At 42.1% G+C, this 27,522-nt stretch overlaps 1 protein-coding gene across 2 annotated transcripts in view; it reads left to right on the plus strand.

Moving 5' to 3' along the window:
* Window positions 1–19,740: 19,740 nt before the first annotated feature.
* Window positions 19,741–27,522, plus strand: part of LOC120714526 (vasorin-like) — a 36,745-nt gene continuing 28,963 nt past the window's right edge. The window contains exons 1-2 of one of the 2 annotated variants that reach the window (XR_005691452.1): window positions 19,741–20,064; window positions 22,704–22,717. The gene's annotated coding sequence lies outside the window, so the exon portion shown is untranslated. Of the gene's footprint in view, window positions 20,065–22,703; window positions 22,718–27,522 lie in introns of those variants that run through there. The other variant, XM_040000902.1, reaches the window with a different exon arrangement.

The raw sequence follows: 27,522 nt of genomic DNA on the forward strand, positions 1-27,522 counted from the left end.
AAGAAACTGAATTTTATTTAATAAAATACTTGTTTTTACAACAAGAAAACAGAAAACAAAGGCTATACGAGGCTTTTGGACAAACAAGCAAGTATTTTAAGGACAAAAGGCTGCTCTTTTGTTCTTTCTGTGCCTGGCTCTTTCTCTCACTCACACAAACACCATGGACAAACCATTAATGTGAAAGTAAGCCAGACTCTGTGGTGATTTAGGAGTAGCAGACAGTGTGAGGGTAAAGGCCAAGCTCTGGGTCTCATTCAATCTCTCTCCATTCACCAGCCCATAAATAATAACACAGGCACAAACTGACACAAGTAAGAGTTTGAGATGAAGGACATAGGGGAAACAAACAGAGAGGACATGGTGTCTTTTGATGACTAAGAGAAAGAAGAACAGCAGCAAAGAGCAAGAAGACAGGTGTGGGAACAGAAAGAAAATCAGATGTCCTGCTGCTTCCAGCTCAGTGTCAAAGAGCGATGAGGGACTTGAAGCAGTCATACAGAACAAAGTTGTTTGGAAAAATCACAGAAGAATGTAGTTACCTCCACCAAAGACTTTGCAGCTGTGATTATGAGCCTCTGACTGATTATAAATGTATTGTTATTTAAAAAACAACAACAAAAAAGAAACTTCTAAAATGGAAAAAAAAAATCAAAAGTAAAACAACAAACAAAAAAACATTTAAACTTACAAATTACAAATTAGTTTCATCATAGACATATTAAATGTTGGAGCACTGTAAAGCATTTTAATTTACAAACAGTAAATTTACACTATCGCATTTTTCACATTGTTTATTTCACAATAATAATAACGATAATGACAATCAATTAAAAAATCAAATTCAGGGCTTGAGCAAACCATTTGAAATAAAATATACACTCACTAACCAATTCATTAGGTACACCTTGGTAGTACGAGGTTGGTCCCTTTTTCATCTTCAGAATTACCTTAATGTTTCATGACACAGATTCAACAACATTCCTCAGAGATTTTGTTGTTTGTCGTTACACTGTGGTCATAAAGGGATGGATACAGTCAGCAACAGACCTTAGGTAGGCTGTGGTGCTTAAATGATGTACAATTAGTACCCAAAGCGTGCCGAAAAAAATCATCCCTGCTCTTCTCCATACCTCAGTTGTAATGAATGGGGAAAATCCCAGTAAATCAGCAGTTCCTGAAATACCCCACCTGGCACCAACAACCATGCCGGGTTCAGAGTCACTTGAATCAATTTTCTTTCATCTTTTGAGCTTTGGCAGGTCATGTCGACCACTTCTGCATGTTTAAAAACAATGAGTAATAATTTTTCATAATTATTATTTCTTTTAAAAAAAGAGGATGTTTCAGTGGCAAGGAGTATAATAGGAGAAAATCAAAGAGCGTCCTTGTTTCCCTGAGCAGAATTGCCAGATGCTCTGTGTACACTGCCTTTTCTCATTTCTTTACATTTAGTCAAGTTCCTCTTGACCACAAGGACCCCTGCCACTCAGGTTCTCACGATCCCTGTCAAGGAGTCACTCTGCAGGCTGTGAGAATCACTGGTAGCTCCTGCTGCTGGAGGCCTCCCGCTGTGGTCAGCTCCCTAAAAACACACATGCAGACACAGACAAAAACACACACAAACATGTCACAGGCCCATGTATGTTGTATATACACAGAATTAAACAAGCGTACATAATAGTATACAGTCTCTTACTCCCGATTCTTCTCCAGCATCCTCTCTCCTCTTTCTCTCATAACAAACACAGCTGTTCAGACTGCCCTGCTACAGGAAAAAAGAAGCTCCAGCATAAGAGCTATGCATGTTCTTGATTTATTACATATCTCTTATATAATCACAATTTGTGCTATTTTATTGATGGTTGAAAGACCTGAAAATTGGAATAATTTGTTCTTAACACACATACTTCTTGTAAACATAATTGTAAAAATAATGGTGATACCGTAGTTCTTGTAGCCACAGTAATGATAAAGTGAGACTGTCCCTATCAGGGACAGTGTTTGGTTTTGTTTTGGTTATAATGAAGGTAGATTAATGCCTGTGTGTCATGGGAAATGCTTTCCATACCACTTGTGCTTTGACACTGTAAAATCTAACAAGTTGCCAGTACTTAAAAAGATTATGCAGACTCACTGCATTAGAAAAGTTACAGTTTATTTAAGATGTTTAAGTTAGGGCAACTTGTTCAAAATGAGTACTTAGAATAACTTGTTTTTTCCGAGTGAGCAATACTAAATGAATTACTTCAGTTGACATATATGTTATATGTCAAGTTCTTTCAAGTACCATGCACTCACAATGAACGTGTACATTTTAGTCACTATGTCTCACTCTTTCCATATGCAGTCACTATATATAATGCATTTATGCATACATTACATATGAAATTCACAGATAACAGTGTATTTTTAACCAAACAACTTATCAAGATCAGTATGTAGATCTCTGAATTTTATTAAATTATTATTATTATTATGATTATTATTATTATTATTAGAATAGAATAGAATAGAATATAATTCAACTTTATTGTCATTGCACATGCACAGGTACAGGGCAACGAAATGCAGTTTGCATCCATCCAGAAGTGCTTTAGTGATATAGATATATTACAATATATATTAGCAATAATATAGATATGTGAGTATATTACAGAAATGGGTCTATTATGGTATGTTATAATGTACACGGTATGAAGTATGTTGTGAATATTCTATAACTATAAGTATGTACAGGCTGTAGTGAGTACAAGCTATGTACAGGCTATGAACAGGATATAAATATGAAAAACTATACAGAATATGAAATAAATAACTTTACAGAATCTGAGATATACAGCTATACAGAAATGGGAACTATGCAAGTTGTAAACAGTTGTAGGATTAAAAATTATCGAATGTACAGAATGATTATATACACAGAGCTATACAGTAGTGCAGTTAAGATAAGTGAGATATAATTTCTACAGAGGCTATATAAAGTGCTGGTGGTTGTGAGTGGTGGTTCAGTCCATGTTATTATTGTGTGTTTGAGGGTACAGTTGTCCATTGTGGGTGTGTGTATGTTCAGTCCATGAGTTTAACGTGGGTCAGATGTCAGGAGGCAGAGTTCAGGAGTCTGACAGCTGTGGGGAAGTAGCTGTTCCGGTACCTGGTGGTCTTAGTCCGGAGGCTCCTGTGGCGCCTCCCAGAGGGCAGGAGGGTGAAGAGTCCATGTGATGGGTGACTGGGGTCTTTGATGATTTTCCCAGCCCTTTTCAGACACCGCTTCCTGTAGATGTCTTTTATGGCAGGAAGTGGTGCTCCGGCGATGCGCTGGGCAGTTTTCACGACCCTCTGCAACGCCTTCCGGTCCGAGGCAGAGCAGTTCCTGTACCAGACTGTTATACAATTGGTCAGGATGCTCTCGATGGTGCAACGATAGAAGTTCACCAGGATGTCTGAGGACAGGTGGTTCTTCCTCAGAGTCCTCAAGAAGAAGAGGCGCTGGTGAGCCTTCTTGACCAGCTTGGAGCAGTTGGTCGTCCAGGTGAGATCCTCGGAGATGTGGACTCCCAGGAACTTGAAGCTGCTCACACGCTCCACAGCCGTCCCCTTAATGTGGATGGGTGGATATGGGTCAGCATTCCTCCTGTAGTCCACGATGAGCTCCTTGGTCTTCTCGGTGTTAAGCAGCAGGTTGTTTCTGTCACACCACTCAGCCAGACGATCCACCTCCTCCCTGTTATTATTATTATTATAAATATACTTTAACCTCATAAGACCTGAACTCTTTCATGGCATGAATTTTTAATTTCTCTTTGCTATTTGGGCTGATTGGGACCTGATGAATGTAAAAACAAAGAATCGTCGGATGTATTTTTTTTTTACCTGATTTTAGTTTCTGAGAAAAATGAGATCCACATTTGAGGACATTCGCTTTAAATTTCGATAGAACAGTGGCAGTATGATGTCTTCGTAAGTGCATATCAGGTCCTTGTAGAGCAAAATTTAGTATTTTGGTCTAGACATCAGAAAATGTGAAGTCCACATATGTGGACACCAGGTCCTAGGAGGTTAAATATGTCTTGATGCATGCTCAATCATTCAGCTAACGAAATCCCAAAAAGTTGATTCTGTTCTGTTCATCTGAAAATGTCACGTCTCGATCAACCAAATCAACGTTTTGAGTACCTCAAATATAAATAAAAAAAAAAGCCTTTCTGTGTTCACTTTCAAGACCCCGAGATACTTGAACTCCTCCGCTTGGGGCAGGAACTCATCCCCGACCCGGAGTGGGCACTCCACCCTTTTCCGGCTGAGAACCATGGCCTCAGATTTGGAGGTGCTGATCCTCATTCCCGCTGCGTCACACTCGGCTGCGAACCGCTCCAGTGCGAGCTGGAGGCCCTCACCCGATGAAGCCAACAGAACCACATCATCCGCAAAAATCAGAGATGAGATTCTGAGGCCACCAAAGCGAAAGCCCTCCGCCACTTGGCTGCGCCTAGAAATCCTGTCCATAAAAATTATGAACAGAACCGGAGACAAAGGGCAGCCCTGGCGGAGCCCATCACCCACCGGGAACGAGTCCGACTTATTGCCGGCAATGCGAACCAAGCTCTTGCAACGGTTGTATAGGGATTGAATGGCCCGTAGCAATGGGCCAGACACCCCATACTCCCGCAACACCTCCCACAGGACACCCCGAGGGACACGGTCGAATGCCTTCTCCAGGTCCACAAAACACATGTAGACTGGTTGGGCAAACTCCCATGCACCCTCAAGTATCCTGGAGAGGATAAAGAGCTGGTCCAGTGTTCCGCGACCAGGACGAAAACCGCATTGTTCCTCCTGTATCCGAGGTTCGACTAGCGGACGAACTCTCCTCTCCAGCACCCTGGCATAGACTTTCCCAGGGAGGCTGAGGAGTGTGATCCCCCTGTAGTTGGAACACACCCTCCGGTCCCCCTTCTTAAAGATGGGGACCACCACCCCGGTCTGCCAGTCCACAGGCACTGCCCCTGATCTCCACGCAACATTGCAGAGACGTGTCAACCAAGACAGCCCTACAACGTCCAGCGCCTTCAGGAACTCGGGGCGGACCTCATCAACACCAGGGGCTCTGCCACCAAGGAGTTGTTTAACTGCCTCAGTGACCTCGCCCCCGGAAATTGGCGGGTCATACCCCTCATCCCCAGACTCTGCTTCCTCCTCGGAAGACGTGTCAGTGGGATTAAGGAGGTCCTCGAAGTATTCCTTCCACCGCCCGACTATTTTCTCAGTCGACGTCAACAGCGCTCCGCCAGCACTATACACAGCGCAGGTAGAGCACCGCTTTCCCCTCCTGAGACGCCTGACGGTTTGCCAGAATCTCTTCGAGGCAGTCCGAAAGTCTTTTTCCATGGCCTCTCCGAACTCCTCCCACACCCGAGTTTTTGCTTCAGCCACTGCCCGAGCCGCATTCCGCTTGGCCTGTCGATACCTGTCGGCTGCCTCCGGAGTCCCACAGGCTAACCAAGCCCGATAGGCCTCCTTCTTCAGCCTGGTGGCTCCCTTCACCTCTGGTGTCCACCATTTGGTTCGGGGATTACCACCACGGCAGGCACCAACCACCTTGCGGCCGCAGCTCAATGCAGCAGCTTCGGCAATGGAGACGCTGAACATGGTCCATTCGGACTCAATGTCCCCAGTCTCCCTCGGAATGCTGTTGAAGCTCTGTCGGAGGTGTGCGTTGAAGATCTCGCGGACTGGGGCCTCTGCTAGACGTTCCCAGCACACCCTCACTACGCGTTTAGGTGCACCAGGTCTGTCCAGCGTCCTCCCCCGCCACCTGATCCAACTCACCACCAGGTGGTGATCAGTTGACAGCTCAGCCCCTCTCTTTACCCGAGTGTCCAGAACATATGGTCGCAGGTCTGGTGATACGATTACAAAATCGATCATCGACCTACGGCCTAGAGCATCCTGGTGCCACGTGCACTTATGAACACTCTTATGTTCGAACAGGGTGTTCGTTATGGCCAAACTGTGATTAGCACAGAAGTCCAATAACAAAGCACCGCTCGGGTTCAGATCAGGGAGGCCGTTCCTCCCAATCACGCCCCTCCAGGTCTCGCTGTCGTTACCCACGTGAGCATTGAAGTCTCCCAGCAGGACAACAGAGTCTCCAGGTGGAGCACCTTCCAGCACCCCCCCCAGGGACTCTAAGAAGGCTGGGTACTCCGAACTGCCACCCGGCGCATAAGCGCAGATGACAGTCAGGACCCGTTCCCCGACCCTAAGGCGCAGGGAGCAAACCCTCTCGTCCACCGGGAAAAACCCCAACGTACCGGCAGCAAGCCGAGGGGATATAAGAATACCCACCCCAGCCCGCCGCCTCTCACCAGGGGCAACTCCAGACTGAGACAGAGTCCAGCCCCTCTCCAGGAGACTGGTTCCAGAGCCCAGACAATGCGTAGAGGTGAGCCCACCTATATCTAGCCGGTACCTCTCAACCTCACGCACCAACTCAGGCTCCTTCCCCACCAGAGAGGTGACATTCCATGTCCCTATTGCCAGTCTTGGCAGCCGGGGGTCGGTCCGCCAGGGCCTCCGCTCCTGGCCGCCACCCGGCTCACAATGCACCCGACCCCTATGGCGCCTCCTGCGGGTGGTGGGCCTGCGGGAGGATGGGCCCATGTCTCCTCTTCGGGCTGTGCCCGGCCGGGCCCCATGGACTAAGGCCCGGCCACCAGACGCTCGCCCTCGGGCACCCTCCCCGGGTCTGGCTCCAGGGCGGAGCCCCGGTAACCCTATCCCGGGCAGGGTAAACTGTTCCCTCGATATTCTCTTCATGGGGTTTTCGAGAAGGGAGCCGGAGATCGACAGACGGATTGGGGCTGCGGCTGCAGTAATGCGGACGCTGCACCGGTCATTCGTGGTGAAGAGGGAGCTGAGTGTAAAAGCGAAGCTCTCAATTTACCGGTCGATCTACGTCCCTACCCTCACCTATGGCCACGAGCTGTGGGTAGTGACCGAAAGAACGAGATCGCGGATACAAGCGGCGGAAATGAGCTTCCTCCGAAGGGTGGCTGGCCTCTCCCTTAGAGATAGGGTGAGAAGTTCGGCCATCCGGGAGGGGCTCAGAGTAGAGCAGCTGCTGCTCCACATCGAAAGGAGCCAGCTGAGGTGGTTCGGGCATCTGGCAAGGATGCCCCCTGGGCGCCTCCTGGGCGAGGTGTTCCAGGCATGTCCCACCGGGAGGAGGCCCCGGGGCAGACCCAGGACACGCTGGAGAGATTATATCTCTCGGCTGGCCTGGGAACGCCTTGGTATTCCCCCGGACAAGCTGGAGGAGGTGGCTGGGGAGAGGGAGGTCTGGACCTCTTTGCTTAGGCTGCTACCCCCGCGACCCGACCTCGGATAAGCGGATGAAGATGGATGGATGGATGGATGTGTTCACTTTCATGTCTATGATTTTTATAGCCTATATAATATTTAAACAGCAGAAGCTGATCCAAAGTGCTTTAGAGACAGAAACATTTACAAGTCCTCTATAAAAAAAACTCAAAGTCAAAATAGATATTTTGTTCCGTTCACCAGTTATCGTGAAAAGTAAAAATCACAATCATTTAGTGGTTTAACTAGTGACTAACCCATTTTAGTGACTAACTAAAATGGGTTTGGGAATTTGCAAAATGATGATTCATCTCATAAACCATGACACGCTGCTCTCCCCTACATAAGCTGCATTTAAGTCAAAAGTATCAGTGTTGAGAATATTGTCAATACTGGCCCTGTACACTATCACATACAGTACAGTAGCAGTACTGGTGATGATTTTGCTGAAATTGACACACTTTGCAAAGCACTCCAGCAGGCTGGACCGGGCCTAATCTTTGACATTCCTGGATTATGATTTACAAAGGACAAATCTGGAAAATAAAAATAGGTCCATAAATATCTGGACAGAGGGAACATTTTTTTCAAATTTTGGTTCTTTGCATTACCACAATGCATTCTAAATAAGACAACTCATTTCAGTTATTTAATTGGACAAATTTAATGACTGAATCTTCTATCTCTGGGCGTGAGGTCACTGAGGCAGCTAAAGAACTCCTTGGTGGCAGAGCCCCTGGGGTAGATGAGGTTCACCCTGAGTTCCTGAAGGCTCTGGATGTTGTAGGGCTGTATTAGTTGACATGTTTCTACAATGTTGCGTGGAGATCCGGGATGGTACCTTTGGATTGGCAGACTGCGGTGGTGGTTCCCACTTTTAAGCAAGGGGACCAGAGCATGTGTTCCAACTATAGGGGGATCACATTGCTCAGCCTCCCTGTGAAAGTCTATGCAAGGGTGCTGGAAAGGAGAGTCTGTCCATTAGTCAAACCTCAGATGCAGGAGCAACAGTGCGGTTTTCATCCTGGTTGTGGGACACTGGACCAGCTCTTTATCCTCTCAAGGATTCTTGAGGGTGCATGGGAGTTTGCCCAACCAGTCTATATGTGCTTTGTGGTATTGGAGAAGGCATTCAACCGTGTCCGTCAGAGTGTCCTGTGGAAGGTGCTTAGGGACTATGGGGTATTTGGCCCATTGCTACGAGCCATACAATCCTTATACAACCATTGCATGAACTTGGTCTGCATAGCTGGCAATAAGTTGGACTAGTGGGTGATGGGCTCCGCCAGGGCTGCCCTTTGTCACAGATTCTGTTCGTAATTTTTATAGACAAAATTTCTAGGTGTAGCCAAGTGGCAGAAGGCTTTCACTTCGGTGGTCTCAGAATCTCATCTCTGCTCTTCGCAGATGATATGGTTCTGTTGGCTTTATCGGGTGATGACCCCCAGCTCGCACTGGAATGGTTCGCAGCCGAGTGTGAAGCGGTGGGAATGAGATTCAGCACCTCCAAATCTGGCCATGGTCCCCAGCCAGAAAAGGGTGCAGTGTGCACTCCTGGTCAAAGACGAGTTCCTGCCCCAGGTGGAGGAGTATAAGTATCTCGGGGTCTTGGTTACGAGTGATGGGAGAAAGGAGCGGGAGATTGACAGACAGATGTTTTGGGTCATTGTCCATTTGTATTATGAAACGCCACCCAATCAATTTGACTGCATTTAGCTGGATTTAAGCAGACAGTATGTCTCTGAACACCTCAGAATTAATTCTGCTGCTCTGTCCTGTGTCACATTATCAATAAAAACTAGTATCCCAGTTCTACTAGCAGCCATGCAGGCCCACGCCATTACACTGCCTCCGCAGTGTTTTACAGATGATGTGGTATACTTTGGATCATGAGCTGTTCCACCCCTTCTCCATACTTTTTTCATACCGTCATTCTGTTAGAGGTTGTCTTGGTCTTTCCAGAGCTTTGCTGGATTTCTAGATGTTGTTTACAAAAGTACAATTGAGCCTTGAGGCTCTCTTTATTTCTCTTTATTTTATACTTGGATATCATTATGTCTACTTCCTGGAGAGTGTTGTTAACTTGGCTGTTGCAAAGGGGTTTCTCATTACCATGTAAATGATTGTGCAATCATTCCCCACTGTTGTCTTCCATGGACATTCAGATCTTTTTGCGTTGCTGAGTTTACCAGTGCTTTCCTCCTTTCTCAGGATGTACCAAACTGTAGATTTTGTCACTTCTAATATTGTAGCAATTTCTCTGATGTTTTCACAGCTTAAGGATGGCTTGTTTCACCTGCATAGGAGCACCTTTGGCCACATATCGTCACAGCAAAATCCTCCAAATGCAAGCATCACACCTCAAATCAGCTCTAGGCCTTTTATCTGCTTAACTGATAATGACATAACAAAATGAATTGCCCACACCTGCCCATAAAATAGCATTTGAGTCAACTGTCCATTGTTTTTGGTCACTTTACAAAGAGGCTGGCACATGTTAAGGAGTTGAATTTCCTAAACCCTTCATCCAATTTGAATGTGGATACTCTCAAATGAAAGCTGAGAGTCTACACATGGTGTCCATGTAAATTATATAACTATTCCAATATAATTGGAATATGTTTCAGTAAACAGGTAAAAAACAAAACTTGTGTCAGTGTCTATATATATGAACCTAACTGTATAAGTGAAGAAGCATAACAGACTACTTTTGGAAAAAAACAACGTATTTTTGCTCTCTCCCTGAACTGCCACTGATTTACAGGATAATCCAGGCTTGCATTGCGGTTAGGCTGGCTCGGTGGGCTCCTTTTGTATTTTACTTTCAGCCACGCTTGAAAACAAACATTTAAATTGATTCACATTAAAATAATACCTTTTAAAATAAATGTTCAGCTGCACTGACGGGAAATCAAAGAGAATCAATGCTAATGAGCACTTCTGATAAACCAAGCTGTGGGAGTTTTGTGTAATTTGTCATTGATCTTTAATCATAATGTGGTGCATTGTTCTACTGTTGCTAATTATATGTTTTGTAAGAAACCTGTTACCACAGAAAGCCTGAATGGAATTCACCCCCAGCTGTAGCCACAAAGACTTGCACCCCCGGCTTCTGTTTGCTGTGTGTTGACTGGAACTGCTGTAAACCCTTTAATATTGACATTTGTCAGGCCTTCACTCATCATCGTTGTAATGGTATAACTGTAAAGTAAGCAAATTGGGTTTTTGGCCAACATCGCTAAACAATTTTTTTTCACATGTTTTTGTTTCATGAGTGTTTCTGAGATTTTTTTTTCTTTTTTTAAACATCTTTCTTGTGTGCTGGCGTCCATCCTCACAGGACGTCTCACCACAGCCCATTTGCAGCACTGATGACTTCGAGCACAAACTGCAGTGAGAAACGTCATTAACATCTGTTTGTGGTCCACACAGAGAGGTTTAAGGCCATGTGAAAACAAAACAACAACACTGACGAGGCCAACAACTGCAGAGTCTGGGGCAGGGACCGAACGTGGTTTCCCATGACAGCTTCCCTCCCCTGTCCACCCTCCCTCTGCCTTGTTGTTTTTCTTGCTCTCTTCTTCCCACTCACTCTCCGCCATTAAATCTCGCCTAGTCTTCCTCTCTACGCTCTTCTCTCTTCTCTTTTACTATACCCTCCCAGTTCCTGTCAGATCATTTTGCTTTCCTGTTGTGCTGACATCTCACTGTCACCTCCTCTGCCTCTTCTTTCCTTCTTGTCCTCCCTGTTCTCCCCTCCACCAGCTCCAGCACTCCAGCAGCTCGGTTGTTTCTAAGATAATGTATAACTTTTAATTCATTAAGATATTGAGACATTCATCACATTGGATTATATTTATAACCACACTGAAACTAAACTGAGTCAATTCTATAATTGGGCCTACTGATTCCAAGGCTTCACATTTTCTTCCAATTATTTCAATCTTTTCCTTTTTGTGGCTCAACATATTACACATTTTCAAAGAATCTATCATGCTAAGAACAGGATCTGCCAAATCTCCTCATTGAATTGCAAATTTTAAGTCTCTTGCAGAGCTGCTCTTAACGCGTGCATCATATTTGATACATAGTTTTTGTGAGTTTTTCAGACTTCTACTTCATTGGTGTGATCACCCCCCTCCAAAAAACCTCAAACAAATTGCATTAAACAAATAAATTTTTAAGTAATAAAGTGGGGGAAAAGCAAGCAAGAAGGTCCTGAGTTTGAATCCATCATCTGCTCGGAGCTGTTCTTTGTGCAGTGTACATGTTCTCTGCATGTCTATGTGGGTTCTCTAGTGGTACTGGTGACTTCCACTGATTTGCACATTAATATGTAAGTGAAATTGAACAATCTAAACATAACTACATTACTCTTTCATATTAAAACTGTTCTGTTCAGAATGTGAATGCTTTTCAATTTTTTCTGTTTCTGTGCAAATTTGAAAAAAAAAGAAGAGATTTCTCACAATTCCACAGAATCAGAATAATTGATGCTCATGAAGCTGAAAAAGGTAAAATAACTATTTTCTACAGTTTCAATTTAACTGATCTGTGATTGAACACATAGCATGGATTCTTTATTGTTCATCATGTTTTTAAAGAAAATGTCAGGATGTTTTTCTGCAATATGAATATCAAGATAAAGTTATTCAATAAATGATGGATTTGCTAAACTAAAACGCAAACACTCACAAATATATTTTAAGCACTGATATTAATTTGATTTTATTCAGTTTAATTTTATTTATATGTAGCAACCAAGGTGCTTTATATTGTAAGACCGTACAGTATTAAGAAGAAAACTCCAACAGTCAGACAAACCCCGTTGAGCAAGCACTTGGCGACAGTGGGAATGAAAAACTCACTTTTAACAGGAAGAAACCTCGGGTAGAACCAGAAAAAATAAACCTGGTTAACTTTTTCAGTGCTCTGTGCGTGGGTGATCTTTCTGTTAGTCTGTGACATACAGAGAGATATGACTGACAAGTTTTGGGGATAGTCCAATAATAGTGAAAAACAATTACCTGATTTGAATTTGGCTATATCTCCATTCGAAGGCATCTTCTTGGCCATATCCAGACAGCTTCTAGCGCAGCTACTATTTTTAGATCACTCACTAGACGTCCCATTCTGACCACTTGTGCTGTGCACTTGGCAGTTTCATCATGGACCTCAATCCTGGACAGAGAGCAACCCCATGTTTGTGCTAAAGGTTATCACAGCTCAATGATCAGGGCAAGGGGAGAGACCAAAACCATGCTTGTCTTTTTTTCTCTCCCTAAATTCATTTGGTTGTGCACCATGACTTGGCACCCAAAGGCAAAACCTTCCATGCTGATTTCTATTATAAAATCCTGAGGCTCATGGAGAGAACACTGAGCAAACACCGACAAATTGAAAAGCCAGGAGCTTTTTGGCCACACCAGTCTTACCAACTGCCTCCCTTCCTTACCAGGTATGTCTCCCTGCTTTCTTGCCCACTTTCCAAAAGTCAAACTGAAAGTTTGACATGTTGAACACTGCACACATTGTCTGAGACACAAGTGCAAGGGGACAGAGTGGGACTTTCACTGAGACATCTAAGAGAAGCTGGAGAACATATTCTTGAACTGGATATCAGACAAATATATTTTCATTTGCATAGACCCCTTCCCTTTTTTTTTTTTTTATCAAATAAACTACTGCATATTCACTACCTTCTCTCATATGCATATTTTTTATTTGCTGTTAATTTCCTTGCAGTGTTATTTCCTTACAACATACGTAGTGTCCTACATACATACATGTATACATATATTTGATATATATATATGTTGGCCCTCCCATACTGTAACCCCCCCGCCCGCGCCACATGCGCGCACACACACACACACGCACAGCCAATGAGTGTGTGTGTGTCTGTGTGGGGTGGGACTGTGATAGGGCGCAGGTGGCAACCTAATCATCACTGCAAAGTGCTATTAATATACCAGAGTGAGAGGAGCACACACTGACACAGGAAATATGAAACACAGATATACAGAAAGACAAGGAAAGAAGAAGAATCATATGGAAGCGCTTGTTCTGCACTAAGAGAACAAAAAAAACCCCAAACAAGCACACACAAAAAAATCAAAAAGACGTTGTCACAACTTAAGAGAAAGAGAGAATAAGAAAAGTAGCATGGACACTGTTCTCATTTTCCTTCAGTGTTCCTGGCTCCAGACCAAACGCAGTCTGCCTGCCTCCCGTGGGGAGAGTAACTCCAGGCCTGAATTCCATTGTGTTATTTCATGTTTTCCTCTCTGCCACAACAATCTCTGCCCGAAGAACTTGTAAAACACACTGCACAGGCAGCTATGTGCACAAGAGAAGCACATGCACCCTGGCTGGCACGTATAGACATAAAAACACAAAAGCACAGTGGCTGATACACAGAATGCAAGCACAAGCAAGTAACACTCCCTCTGCTTTAGCTACTTTCCTGTCTTATTTACATTTCCTAAAGCTTCAAATTAGGACTTTGGGAGAGACTGAAACAGAGAAGCTGAAGTCTTACTTAGACAGAAGTCATTTCCGCTGTGCTGGGGAGGTCTTTGGAGGGTCAAGCCTTCCACAGCCTCGGCTGTGTGAATCACATAAACACTGAGTGAAACACTCCCGCTTTGTACCCGACTGCAGTCCTCCTACTCTGCTCACACAGCAAGAGCCACACTTAGCCTGTTACAGCACACACCACTTTGTGCTGTGGTATTAAGAGTGTTTCTGGAAGGAAGTGCTGTTGCATGTCTTCAGTGTCCATTCATGGTCTGACACAGATAGATAGATAGATAGATAGATAGATAGATAGATAGATAGATAGATAGATAGATAGATAGATAGATAGATAGATAGATAGATAGATAGATAGATAGATAGATAGAGACTTTAGATGCTCTACCAAAACCACAAAAGATATTATAGAATCATTTTCACAGGCTCAGTAATGTTTCCACATAATCTATATGTGGAAAAACTAACACATTATTATGTGACATTTATTCTTATGCCCTAATTACCCTGCTCATCCATACTAGCCATTACTAGGTTTCCTACCTTTAGGTTAGTCATTTTGCTGTATTGATTTCTTCCCCTGAGAACATCCCAGATTAGTGTTGTGCTGTAAAGCAGCAGATCAAACATAGCTGCAAAGGATCTGGCTTGCTGTGTTTGTTTTCTCGCGCTCCTGTCAAAATCTGTTCCTCTTTCTCAGCCTCGCATGTGCGCTCACACAAACACCCAAGCACAGGCTCACACGAGGCAAAGCAGCTCTGTGATGGGACCCATCAAACAAAAGCCAGCTGATGTTCGTGAGAGATTCGGGGCTACGGATTGATTCCATGTACAGCAGATGAAGAATGGAGGTTAAATGATTAATCGCATCTGATTTTGTTAGAGTACCACCAGATGATGTTGTATCACATGGGAGTCAAAGTAGAAAAACACAAAGGCGAAGTTATGATTTACAACGACAAGAAAACAAGAAGCACTCAGACAGTTTAAACTTCAACTGAGGCAGCTCACTATCTGAGCAGTACTTAATCTAAGTGGAATATTATTGCATTTTTTGTAAACTAATTTTTTCTTTGTTCTTTTTAAACCTACTTTAAAAAGTTTGTAGTGCAGTAAAACCACGTGCCAAGTGCAGGCATTGTTTGTTTTCCACACTGTTTAAACATTTTACTAAACACTGAAACATCATTTCAGTGTTTAGTAAAATACATTTCACTTTTTTGTGATAAATATCAAGTGAAACAAGTTTTTGATCACAATTTTATTTTGTTTACCAAAAAAAAAAAAAATCTTTTTCAGGAACATTGTACATGTATTTAAATATTACTCATTTAAATGTTATGACCTGTTACTATAATGTACTTTACAATATCATAATAAAGTAAATTTAGAATAAGAATTTACAATACCCACATATCATTACCTATATATCTATACGTTGTCAGTACAAACAATGGCAGTATGCAACATAATTTTAAAATGCTCTACATAGCATTGTTATGACCTTGGCCTTCTGTTGGCCTTGAATAAAAAGGTCAGAGGTCAAATGTGACATGATATTTTAAATCTTTATACAATTCTTCCTATATGTTGACAATACACAGCACACTTGTAAGAATCATATTTTCTAAGTTACAAGGCATTTTGTCAGGTTTTACCAAGAAATCACTGAGTTGACCTTGAACCTTGATGTAAGCCAAATTGCAATGGATTATTAACATGAGCCCCTCTACAAACCTCAGATATTCATTTAAAAAGCACTCACAGAAACGCTACATGAAACACAACCTCCTTGGTGGAGGTAAAAATGCCCAAAAGAAAATATCATCATAAGAAGTAAAATATGAAATAAGAAAAAAGGATGGCAAAGGTGTGCCTTTATTGCTAGTCTGGAGTAGGTTTCGCACAATAGGACCTTCAAATTTACCCTTCAAGGCTGCAGTGCAGATAATATAAGATGTACATGATGAGTAATTATCTATAGTTGCCAAAGAGAAGTAAAAAGCAATTATAAAACCAACTAAGTGTACTGTACCTGATGCCATCACATGGTATGGCATGATCCACCCAGTGAAATGCGCCCCATGCTGTGGACTGCTAACAGGTGGTCATGGATTACCTTGGGGAAGGCGTAAAGCTCCACAAACTGATTGTACAGAGAATTTAAAATGATCTTCTACACAACCAGCCGTGTCTCTGGCTAACTTTACGTTTTTATTGTGCGTGTGTCACATAGATGGATTTCATCTGGCCATTGCTCACACATGCCCCGGCTTGTCTGACTGACCGTCTCAGTTTAGACTGTCAGATCTCCCAGAATGTGTTAATGTGCGAGAGGCATGTGTGTGTGGGGAGCAGCTGTACATGTACCGTAGTTTTGTATTAAAAGCATCTCTTTTTCCTCTGTCTTCTCTTTGGTGGATTATTAATTTTTGCCTTGCTGCATACCCAAGTGACACCAGTGAGCATGATTCACTATCAACAATGTTGTTAAACACATTTTACCAGGTTGAGAGTTGGTGACCATGACGACAGTTTCAGGTTTCAGTGGGTTCCCGTCCACACAGTGCAGCTCTGCACTTGAATATAGTTTCTCCATCCAACAGCTCATTTACAGCTTAAGTGACGGGCGGAAGTATTTGGTTAGCGGTGCACCTGCAGCAGCTTTCCCAAGACCGTGTATAAATATACAGGCCTAATATGGAAATGCAAACTTGGAAAGACAGAGGAATGCGATAGGTGGCTGAGGTTCTGCAATGCAGTTGTCATGGAAATGTCTACAAGAGTAAAGCAGATTTATTGTACTTCCCTCTTTTAATAATAATAATAATAATAATAATAATAATAGTAGTAATAATAATAATAATAATAATACATTTTGAGGGCGCCTTTCTAAAACCCAAGATCACCTTACAAAGAGAAAAAGATATCAATAAAACAGTAGATTAAATTATTCGATTTTAATAAATTAAAATACCAAAAACAACAAAATACAAAAAACAACAAATAAAAACAAACCAAAACTCCCCAAATAAACCAGGTGTGACAGCAAGTAAAATCTGCATTAAAGCTAGTAAGCCAGTTTAAACAAATAGGTTTTGAGTTGTGACTTAAATAAGGGAAGGGAATCTATAGTTCTTAAGGCTGAAGGAAGTGAGTTCAAGAGCCGAGGAGCAGAGCGACTGAGAGCTCTGTACCCCATAGTGATAAGACGAGCAGAAGGAACAACAAGATGAGTGGCAGATGAAGCTCTGAGAGAGCGGGAAACAATGGTGATATGAAGCAGTTCACAGAGATAAGGAGGCGCAATGTTATGAATACACTTAAACGTGAGAACTAAGATTTTAAAATTTATCCTGGCTTCTGGGCAACCAGTGAAGCTGTTGAAGAATTGGGGTAATATGGTCTCTTAAGGGAGTCCAAGTTATGACCCGAGCGGCAGAATTCTGAAGAAGTTGAAGTTTATGAAGAGACTTATTGGGGAGACCAAACTTTTATCATGAATGGCGCATATATGTTTGAATGATTTCAGAGCATTCTACTCTTCCTCCACCCTCTTCCTCCACCCTTATCCCTTATCCTCTGCTTAGCTGAACTCAATTCCTGGTTCTCCTCCAACTTCCTTAAACTCAACAGCAATAAATCAGAACTTCTCCTGGTCGGCACTAAACGATTGCTATCCAGAATTAACAATTTCTCTCTCACCATCAATAATTCGCTGGTCCCTATCTCTCCCTCTGTGAAAAGCTTGGGTGTCATTCTTGATAGCACATTATCCTTTAATTCACATATCAATAATGTCACACGTGCAGCATATTTCCAACTCCGTAATATCAATCGCCTCCGCCCTTTCCTCACTCCTCATGCCACTGCCATTCTCGTCCATAATCTTGTTATCTCTCGAATTGACTACTGTAACTCACTATTATTTGGCCTTACACAAAAATCTATTAACAAGCTCCAACGTGTCCAGAACTCTGCTGCCCGTATTATTACTAGGACTTCCTCTACCCACCACATCTCCCCAATCCTGAAGCAGCTTCACTGGCTCCCGGTTAAATTTCGCATCCATTTTAAAATAATCCTCTATATATTTAAGGCTATTCATTCTCTCTCTCCACCATACCTCTCCGATTTAGTACAGATGAACTTCCCATCCCGGTGCCTCAGATCTTCATCTTCTCTTTCTCTCTCTGTTCCTTCCGCTCGTCTGATTACAATGGGGGGCAGGGCTTTTAGTTGCTCTGCCCCTCGACTTTGGAATTCCTTACCCCCTGACCTCAGAAATATTAGTTCATTCCCTCTTTTTAAGTCCACCCTCAAAACTCATCTGTTTAAAATTGCTTATGTTTAAACCTCTGTATGCTCTAACTTTTATCTGTTATTCTTATTATTGTGTATATTTCCAGTTTCTGTGTTTTTACCTGTTGTACAGTGTCCTTGGGTGCTTTGAAAGGCGCTATTTTTAAATAAAATGTATTATTATTATTATTATTATTAGCTAATTATGACTTAGCAGGTTACCTACATAATATTTATGAGATCACTTCAACAGGAAACGTGGACTCTGCACGAGGAATCAAGCTTTTCATCACTGTAGAAGGGACAGAAATAAGCATTTATAAAGGTATCGCTGAACTTACAGCATTTGTGTTAACTAACTAAAAATTAAGGCAAAATGCCTAGCCAATAAAAAAGAGGTTTACATTATGTATGTGTTCATTAGCTGTAACTGTGGCAAACGGGGGCTTGTGGAAAAACACTGAGAGAAAGCTGGGAGAACCATCAAAAGTGACCTGTAACTCATTCTAAACATGACAGACATATTTGTTATGTGTTGTAAATGCCCTTCATTTGTCTTCTATCTGGGTGAAACTAAAGGAAACAAAAAAGAAATCTAAGGACAGATTAAACTGGTTGACTTCAGATGTCAACAACCCGATTCTTGTAAGCCCGTAAGCTCTCCTGTTATAAGATCATTTCCTGTAGCTGATTAGAGATTAAATTCTCACTTCTGTCAAATCTCCCTGCAGGAGCTTGGATGGGTGAAGAGAAGACATGGTATCTCACTTGAGTCTGCGTTTCAGCTTCATTGCTTTTTCTTGAGGATGCAGGATTTGGAATCTAAAAGCTACAAATTTTCCTAAGAGAAAGAGGGATGAATATAAAATGCAAAGACACAACTCTAAAAATAAATAAATAAATATAAAATAATATGACCCATGACTAAAGGTGTCATTACCCTGTAATTAAATGGAATTTTAATGAACTTTATTTGAAATGACAACATAACTATATTCAGATGCAAATACTTAAACACTTAAACGTAGGCGCACACACACACAATCCCCCAAAACAAAATACATTTAAGGAGTGCGTGAGTAATTTTAAGTACTGCTTTTTCCTGGTAATTTAGCAGAAAAACAAACACCATTTTCCCATCTGACTTAGTGCGACGCCGTACTTCTCAGGGTGCGGGTTGCTTTGCTTAACTTACCGAAAAGGAGACACGCAAGTAAACAAGGACAACTGAATAATAGAAAATCCATCATTGACATAATCACATTGATAGATATAACGAATATTAAGTAACAATGTAAAAAACATGAAGCTGTGAAAAAGTTAAGTCACACCGAAATATTGTTTTTCTTTAAAATGACCAGAAATGACGCAGCACTGAAGATGACCTATAGGGTAAAATAATTTCTTTGTTTCCTGGTGTTTATTATATTTGTATGTAAATATAATTTTTTTCAAATTAAAATAGGCCGCATTATAAAGTGAGGTGGAGAGTAAGGGATGGCTTTCGCAGGTGCAGCCTGCCACGAGGACGCGCACGGCAGCGCGCTCCGGCTCTGCACCGTACCTCCCACTTCCCCAGCTTGTTTAAGTGCTCGCCTCCTTTACTTCAATGAGCAATATTGTTGAAAAGTCAGTGCGCCGCTGAACGCCAGCGGACCAGAGTCTCCAAGCCCAGCCTGCGCGCTGCAGTGCCATGAGACACCTTCTGGTCTGAACTCCGTGCACACGCCGACCACGCTGCGCTGCAAGAGGAGGTTTCTGAACTTTTCTTGGAGGGTTTTGCATTTGATAGGAACAAAGTGGATAAAACGTCCGGGTAGAAGCTGCTCCAGCGTATTCCTGCGGACTTTGGGTTTCTTTGCCAAGGTAAGCCTTTTTGATAGCCACACTAAAAGTTGTGTGCACACTGAACTGTGTTGTGGTTCCTTTAATTCTTTGGATTGAAGCGATTTGTATTAAAGAAAATCTGCTCATGCGTTTGGGTGCTGTGATATCGATTAGACGTGCAGAGTTAATCCGTTCTTCTGCAAACTTGGACGCTCCGAAGCACACTCGTAATTAATCCGGCATCGGCTCCTTCTAGTACCTTTTACTCAGCCAGCTCCGGACGTGAAAGCTTCCTTTGTGGTTGTGATTTTGTCAGCATATCCTCGCATTCCTCTCCCGGCATATACGGGTAAGTATCTCGGGTCAGGATCTGTTGGACAGACGCGCTCAGAGGAGACGCACTTAACAGAAGAGACGCTGAGAGGACCGTTTCCTACAGAGATACATGGAAAACAGGATTAGCTCTTATCTTGGTCGTTGCTTCAGACCGTGTTGGAGTCGCATGTATCGGATTAGAACTCGTTATCTGCCCCTTCACCGTTTCTGTCTCTCCCACCTCTGGCTGTTTGAGACTTTAATCTCCGCGATTAGCTGGTGATTCCCCAGAGACAAATCAAGGTATCACCTAGGAACATACCGCCAGTCAGTTCAGAGTGATGATTTAATTTTGTTTTCTCTGTGATGTTATCCTGGATATATGTATATATATACATATATATGCACATTTTATTTAGTGGCTGTTTTAAAGAGTTTGCCTTCACTCATATTTTAAATATAAAAGTATGATAATGATCAAAAACACAGATTCCAACTCAAGTTTAAGGACTATTTTATTTTTTTACGCTTGTCTTTGGTTGATGTTTCTGTAAACTGAACACTTAAAAAAAAACTTTTGATATCAGTGACAAAACTTTGTAAGTTGAACAAGGTGCTGTCATTTTTGGGATCATGTGGTGTGGATTTCTCACTTTCCCCCCTGACATTTTATAGAATAAGCAACAGAACACAAATGCATAAACCTCTGAACTTGATAATAGAAGGCAAGGAGTCAAAGATTCCTCTAGGGGTTTTGGAAAGCTGTGCTGGGCATTTTACTGTTTTCCAGTCATCCACTTCAGGGTAGCCTGTCATAGGACAAGAGGCAGGGTACAGGGGTGTTTTCTAACTTTTGAAAAATAAACAGTTATTCTAAACAATATTTATATCTTATCCATCCTTATCCTTCTATCTTTTCAATTCATCCATCCAAAAGAGCACTTTTAGTCATCAATATTCATGTCTAAACTCTCTGATACTGCAGTGGTAATATGTAGAAGGAATGGCTGCAATGCATGGCTGACTTGTTTATCTAATAAATCTAGACAGCAATATGCTGAATGTGACCTCCCGTCTTCTCCTTATATTGCAATTCGCTGCCTTCACTGTCTGCTCCGTGATGAGTTTGGGGTAGTATAACAAACCCAGCGTGGAGTATGACTATGGGAAAAGCAAAGAAAGGTGGAGACAGATGGGATGGACAGAAGTGAATACAGGAGAGCAAAGCAAACATTCCTGACGCGGTGTCTCAGCAATTTAATTAAGGTTTCTGGTGAGATGCTGCAGCGAGCACCTCGAGGTGAAGGCTTAACCTCAACTCTCCTCGTCTCAAGCTTGGACTAATCCCAGGGGTCAGCTAATAAGTGTTCAGGTCGAGCCACCATGACAACTAAATAGGGGGGAACATGAAGGAAAGTTCCTCCATCAGGGAGTTAATAAGCCCATGAATGAAGTAAAGAGGTACAAGGTGAAGAGGATTGGATGGGTGTGTGTGTGAGATTTCACTTGTTATCAGCCACACCAGCTAACCCCCCCCCCCCCCCTCTTAGTGGAGTTTAAATGAGCCCTGTGGTCCTCAGATGTTTCACAGCTAAAAGTAACCATTTATACAGAAGACATTACATTTATTTGCATTTCCACGAGTCTTCCTCTAAGCTCAACATTATTGACTTCTTTCCTAGCCTTAACACCTTGACTCTTTACTAAAGGAGTGAACATAGCCTGTGGATCCAAAAAGTGACTGATCCTTTCTTACTAATGGCCAACAGGTGGCGACCCACCAGCCACGTTCTACAGTAGTGAGCCCACTTCTCCCTTTATTTCTGACCTCAGTAAACCCGTTCGTAACGAGTTCATGGTTTCAGGTGCTAGTTTAAAAATCTTAGTCAATGCAGTCTGATGTTCATTTTGTAAATTATGATTTTGAGCGATAGAGCAGGGTTATGCCTTAGGGTGTGGCTGTCTTGTGATTTTGACTGGCAGTTCGTTACTGTCCCACTCCTGATCGTCTGCTTTCAAAAATCCAAGATGACAACACCCAAAACGCCAGGCCCACAAAATGATGGGTGAAGTCATAGTCGGTACATTCATTTTTATATATTCTAGGTATATAACACTAGCTAGACTTTCCATAATGTGACTTTGCAAATGCATTCACATCCACATAAGTTGAATAACACCTAGCTCTTACACACAAACACACACACACCCCTCCTTTGAGGTTAGAATTCGGTCACTGTACCAAACTTGAGTAGACTTTTTATAGGCAAACAACATTAGTGACACAAAAAGCGGTACTTATTTTCTAGCCCTTGTAATGAAGTGAACTTCCCTCCAACACCGTGCTATTTATATTTCCGTAGATTTGTAAGCCTTGATGAGCTGGCGGCACTGTTTTTCTTGGCTTTCCTGAATGAAAAGTTTCTCCCTCCCTACTTCATCCTGACACTTTTACCATCCTGTCATTCCTTTCTTGTTTTCTCTGCGCCCGCTGCGTTTTACATGTGCAGATGTGACATTTTTACATTGCAGAGAGGCTCCCGTCAAGCCTCACCCTCCTGCTCCCTTGTTCTGGTTTCTTCTTCTCTGTTATCCAGCTTTGTTTTTTTCTGTAAGACTAATGCTTTTTTGTGGCTTTCTCTTTTATGTGGAACAGAAAGTCCCAATTAATCCAAGGTAAATTGTGATAACCACCCAGCCTGTATCATAATCAGTAACAGAATTTGTTTACATTCAGTGTCACTTTTTTAAGTTTTGGAGCGTTTTCACACCTTTTTTACACTCTGTTTTAAATCAGTTGACGAGTTTGTAAACTTGTATGTTTTTCCAACAGAGAAAACTCCAAGTGAACTGAAATGCGTCACTACAAAACCATGTGAGGAGGTTTGAGAAACCAGGAAGTAGTGTGAGGTCAGCGCATCGAAGCTGAAAAAATAATGGAAATATTAATAGCACAGTGTTGGAGGAAACTTTACCTTATTACAGGCACCAGACAGTACATACTCTCAATTATATTAATTATACTATATTGCCTGTAAAAACTTTAGTCAGCTATTGACCAAATTCAGGCCTGAAGGTCAGATTGTGTCTGAGGTGGGAGCATCAAAGTCAGTATAGGAAGAAAGTGCTGTAGCCTGAACTAGTGGATAATTTTTACTCTTGACATTTGTATTTATCTGGGTGACTTTAATCATTTTACTTCTGGTTGTTACAGTTTGTGTACTTTGCATATCTGCGGTACTGCTGCATCCCAGAATGCACAGCGTTTAGCTCAAACTTGCAGCGTGCACATGGTGTTTGGCTTGGCGCGAGCTCACATTCAGATCATATTCTCAACATAAACGAACCACTCTGGAGTTCGCCTGATACCGGACTGAGACCACCTCCTATCAGGGGTGGTCATTTTGGTCCACACCCAAGTGCCATTACCATGTTCACATCTGCACAAGTGAACCGCACCAAGGGTGGAAATGAAACAGAGTTCGAGTTTAACTGACTCAACAGCGAATGTGTGTGAAAACACCCTCAGTCTGTTTAGAACTCCAAAAAGCTTTCAACAGAAGCCTTGCAATGGAAAAAATTTATGTAAGAGACCTCATTTGAAACTGACTTTCATCTGCTACCTTGTTTATTTAGTGCTGTTCTGGTGTTTAGCCTTAAATTTGTTTCAGTATACTCTAATAACATAGAAATACGTGTCTGAATCTCAAATAAAGTCCAATACTGAGTTTATGTGTGTTTAATTTGTTGTTCATAATTAGTTGTAAGAAATTTTAAAGCATATCTCCTCTCTCGGAAAAATCCATTCCTGGAATTGTTACATTTTCTACAAAAAAACATATCAGTTGAACAGTTGAATATTTACATAGACATGTCTTCACATTGTATCTTTAAACCAAACGCTTTATCAGTATCATCAGCTGTTATTCTGCTGTTATTCAGTTGCAACTGTCGTTTCCATCACATTGGTATTTGAGCACAAAGTGTAAAAATAGAGGGAAGAATTCGCTCTTGCTGTTGTTGCAGATGTGCGGTGGGTTGAGCTGCTTGTCAGCTCAATTGGGAACATTTAAGGAAGTGAGGGCTACGCCGATGGAGCAGACGTCCAACATCAAGCCTCCGACTGCTAATAAATCATTCTGCCGAGTTGGGTCATTACGCTGCTCTGGATTTGCTCCCTTTTGTTATTTTAGCAGTTGATGAATGCATTTCTTTCTAACTTAACTAGTGTGATAAATTTAAACAATTTAAGTGTCAGAAAGAGGAACTTATATCATGTTATTATCTCAGTGACTGAAGTATCCTAATTTCCACAGTCACAAAAAATATCTTTGAATTGTTTTGTGCAAAACCTTTAAGACAGCAAATTTGCAACGTCATGAAACACACAACCGCTTAAAAAATACGCTTATACTCAGTTTACTTTAAAAAAAAACCAAAGATTGAGACAAAGATTGTTTCAGTTACTGGAAGTGGATGCCTCTTTTTTTCTTGCAGCCTGTTATGCATCTAATTTTTGCCTAAATCCACTAAAACATTCATTTGAATGACAGGATTTGGGCTATATTGCTAAATTTGGTCTCTGTTTTCAGCAACATTTAAAAAAAAGGCTCACGTTACATCTTTACAAGCCTCCTTGACAGCCGAGGAATTCAAGACTCAAACAACACATAACAACGTGAGGCTTAACATGCTCACCAGAGGGGAACCTCCTTGAGTCTAAACCCTGCCTACTCCCCTTCCACCACCAAGGATGGTTTAGGAGTTGTTACTCCTTTTACTAACCCGTGAAGCATGCCCCCCCCCTCCTGAACACCCACCCTCACAGTGTGTTGTATAAACACTGGCGACTCAATAGTCAATAGGAAGGTAAAGAGCGTGACACATGCAGGCTCCTTGTAACATTCCTGCGTGGTACCAGGAGACACCAGGAGATGTAAGATGCCTCCAGTAGAACAACTGTGTTGCTTTATGCAGAATGCAGGACAGTCAACCTTCTGATGACTTGAAAATACCTATTTTTCCACTCGGTCATAGCACTTAATGTGTGACGAGTTTAAGAACAAAATCTTAGTATTCAACACAAGTTCCCCTTGGGGTTGAGACCTTAATAAAACTGCAAAATCAGCTTCTAAAAATGACATTGACCATTAAGCAAGTAAGCATTTTCCCTTGCCAATTGAGAGCTGAAAGAATCAGTCTCTGTTTCATATAAAGAAAGCTTTCAAATTCAGACTTGCTCCTTAATCTGCCTTTAAGATAACACTTCACCACCCTGTCCTTCAGAGGGAGATATACCTGAGGGCAAGTGTGTATCTATGTATATGTGTGTGTGTGTGTGTCTTTGGATGGGGGTAGTGTAGTAGATTAGAGAAAGCCCAGCTTCCAGCCCCCTCTTTCTAAGCCCTTTTCCATCTTTTTTTTTCCTCCTGGGGGCACATAGTCTTGCTTTGCACGCATACACACCCTTTCATTCCCATTCACAGCACAAGTCAACACACACACAAGCACACATGGCCTGGGGACTGCAGGGCCTCACAAAGCATTTCAAAGATCAGAGGTCTGGACCTGTGATATTTTCAACAAGTCAAACAGACAACAGGTGAGGAGAGAGGCCGTTTGACAAACCGGCGTTGTTGCTCAATACAGCCGCGTGCACTAAAGTTGACGTGTGTGCCTAACTAGTTGTACGCATCAGGACTTTTGAAAGATCGCTAAGTCATTGTTTGGTGGGGTGTTACTTTAGGGGACCTCTATAAGTCTGCAGAGAGGTGCATGTGTAGTATCGTGTTTACTCTCAGACAGGTAAGACCTGATTTTGTCTGTTTGCAAATCTCCGTTTGCCTATTTGCACAATTCATGAGTGAGGTTTTTTTAAATAGAGAACATAATGCACATTAACATAAACAGTTATTCGGTTACATTAAACACCCTCTAAATTGCAGCTCTGTGAGACTGCACAGAGCTGACTACAGATGATTAAGTAGCTTGTAGAAGCACCTTTAGCAGCAATACCTCGACTTGCTGTTGCCTTTCCTGCTCTACATTGTCTTATAAAACAACAGAGTTCTGCAAACTACAGAAACTTTTGCTTTTAGACGTATAGAGGTGCTCACACTTGTTGATAGAAAATTGATTGGACTAAAAAATAACAACAAAACAGAGTGAATAATGATCGTAGAAAATAGGTGAGTTATGCATAACAAGTATGCACAGTACAAGTGGAATGAACTAGTGAGAAATAATGTGAGGATGTGAGGTAGATCTTCTATTATATGTTTCCTAAAATGTTAATGCTGGTCTGTCACAATTTTACGCTGCTTAATGCTTGCCTTAGAAGTCAGATATCGGTGCTGGGAGTGACGTCACTCCTGTGTTGAGCGCATTTTAGTAGTCAACTTGGAAAAGCAAGGAAAAACAGGACCTGTTTAGCCCCTTAGCAAGGTACAGGCATCCATGCATCACTAGCAATGCAATGTAATGGTTATTATTTTGGCTTAAAAGCACAGCTGCAGCACATTGAAAGGCAGATCCTGGTCAATGCCCTGATATCACTTATTTAGCCAATCACAAATACACAACAGTGACTTTAAAGATTGCAAGTTGTAGAGTTTTACTAATGTTAACATGCATTACGTGCGTTGGTAGTGCGGGTGTTGGTGTAAGGCTGGAAGTCTGACCTGAGGGGACGTTCCAGTTGAAAATTCTATCTAGGACCTTAGACATTTCGACTTCAAATGGAGTGCACCAATGTCTCTCAAAGCATGCATTATCTTGGTAGCATTCTGCAGTCTTCTTTGGTGTTGTGTTGTCAGGATTGCACATTTAACTCAGTGAAGAGTTACTGAAAGCTTGCTATGGCAGAATGAAGTCAAGAGTATTCTTGGGACCGATTGCTAGCAAGTTTAGTACCTAATTTCTAGAGCTGGGCTCAGGCCATTGTTTTTGGGTAGGAATCTGGTTTTAAATTTTGTATTTTTAAATTACTAACTTGGAGACTGAAATCTTAACTCTAAATAAGACCTTAGAGTTTCCCTGTGATAGCAACAGAACAGTCAATTGGTACATAAAAGTACTGGAAGGATAATCTCTAGGTGGTTGATCAGGCTTTGGTGTAAGTTAAGGGAGTACCAACAAAAAACCACAAACCAACTAATTAATGGTTGTTAGTTTCAGGATTCC

The sequence above is a fragment of the Simochromis diagramma genome, unplaced genomic scaffold, assembly GCF_900408965.1.
Source record: "Simochromis diagramma unplaced genomic scaffold, fSimDia1.1 OVJJ01000798.1, whole genome shotgun sequence".
NCBI classification, from domain to species: domain Eukaryota; kingdom Metazoa; phylum Chordata; class Actinopteri; order Cichliformes; family Cichlidae; genus Simochromis; species Simochromis diagramma.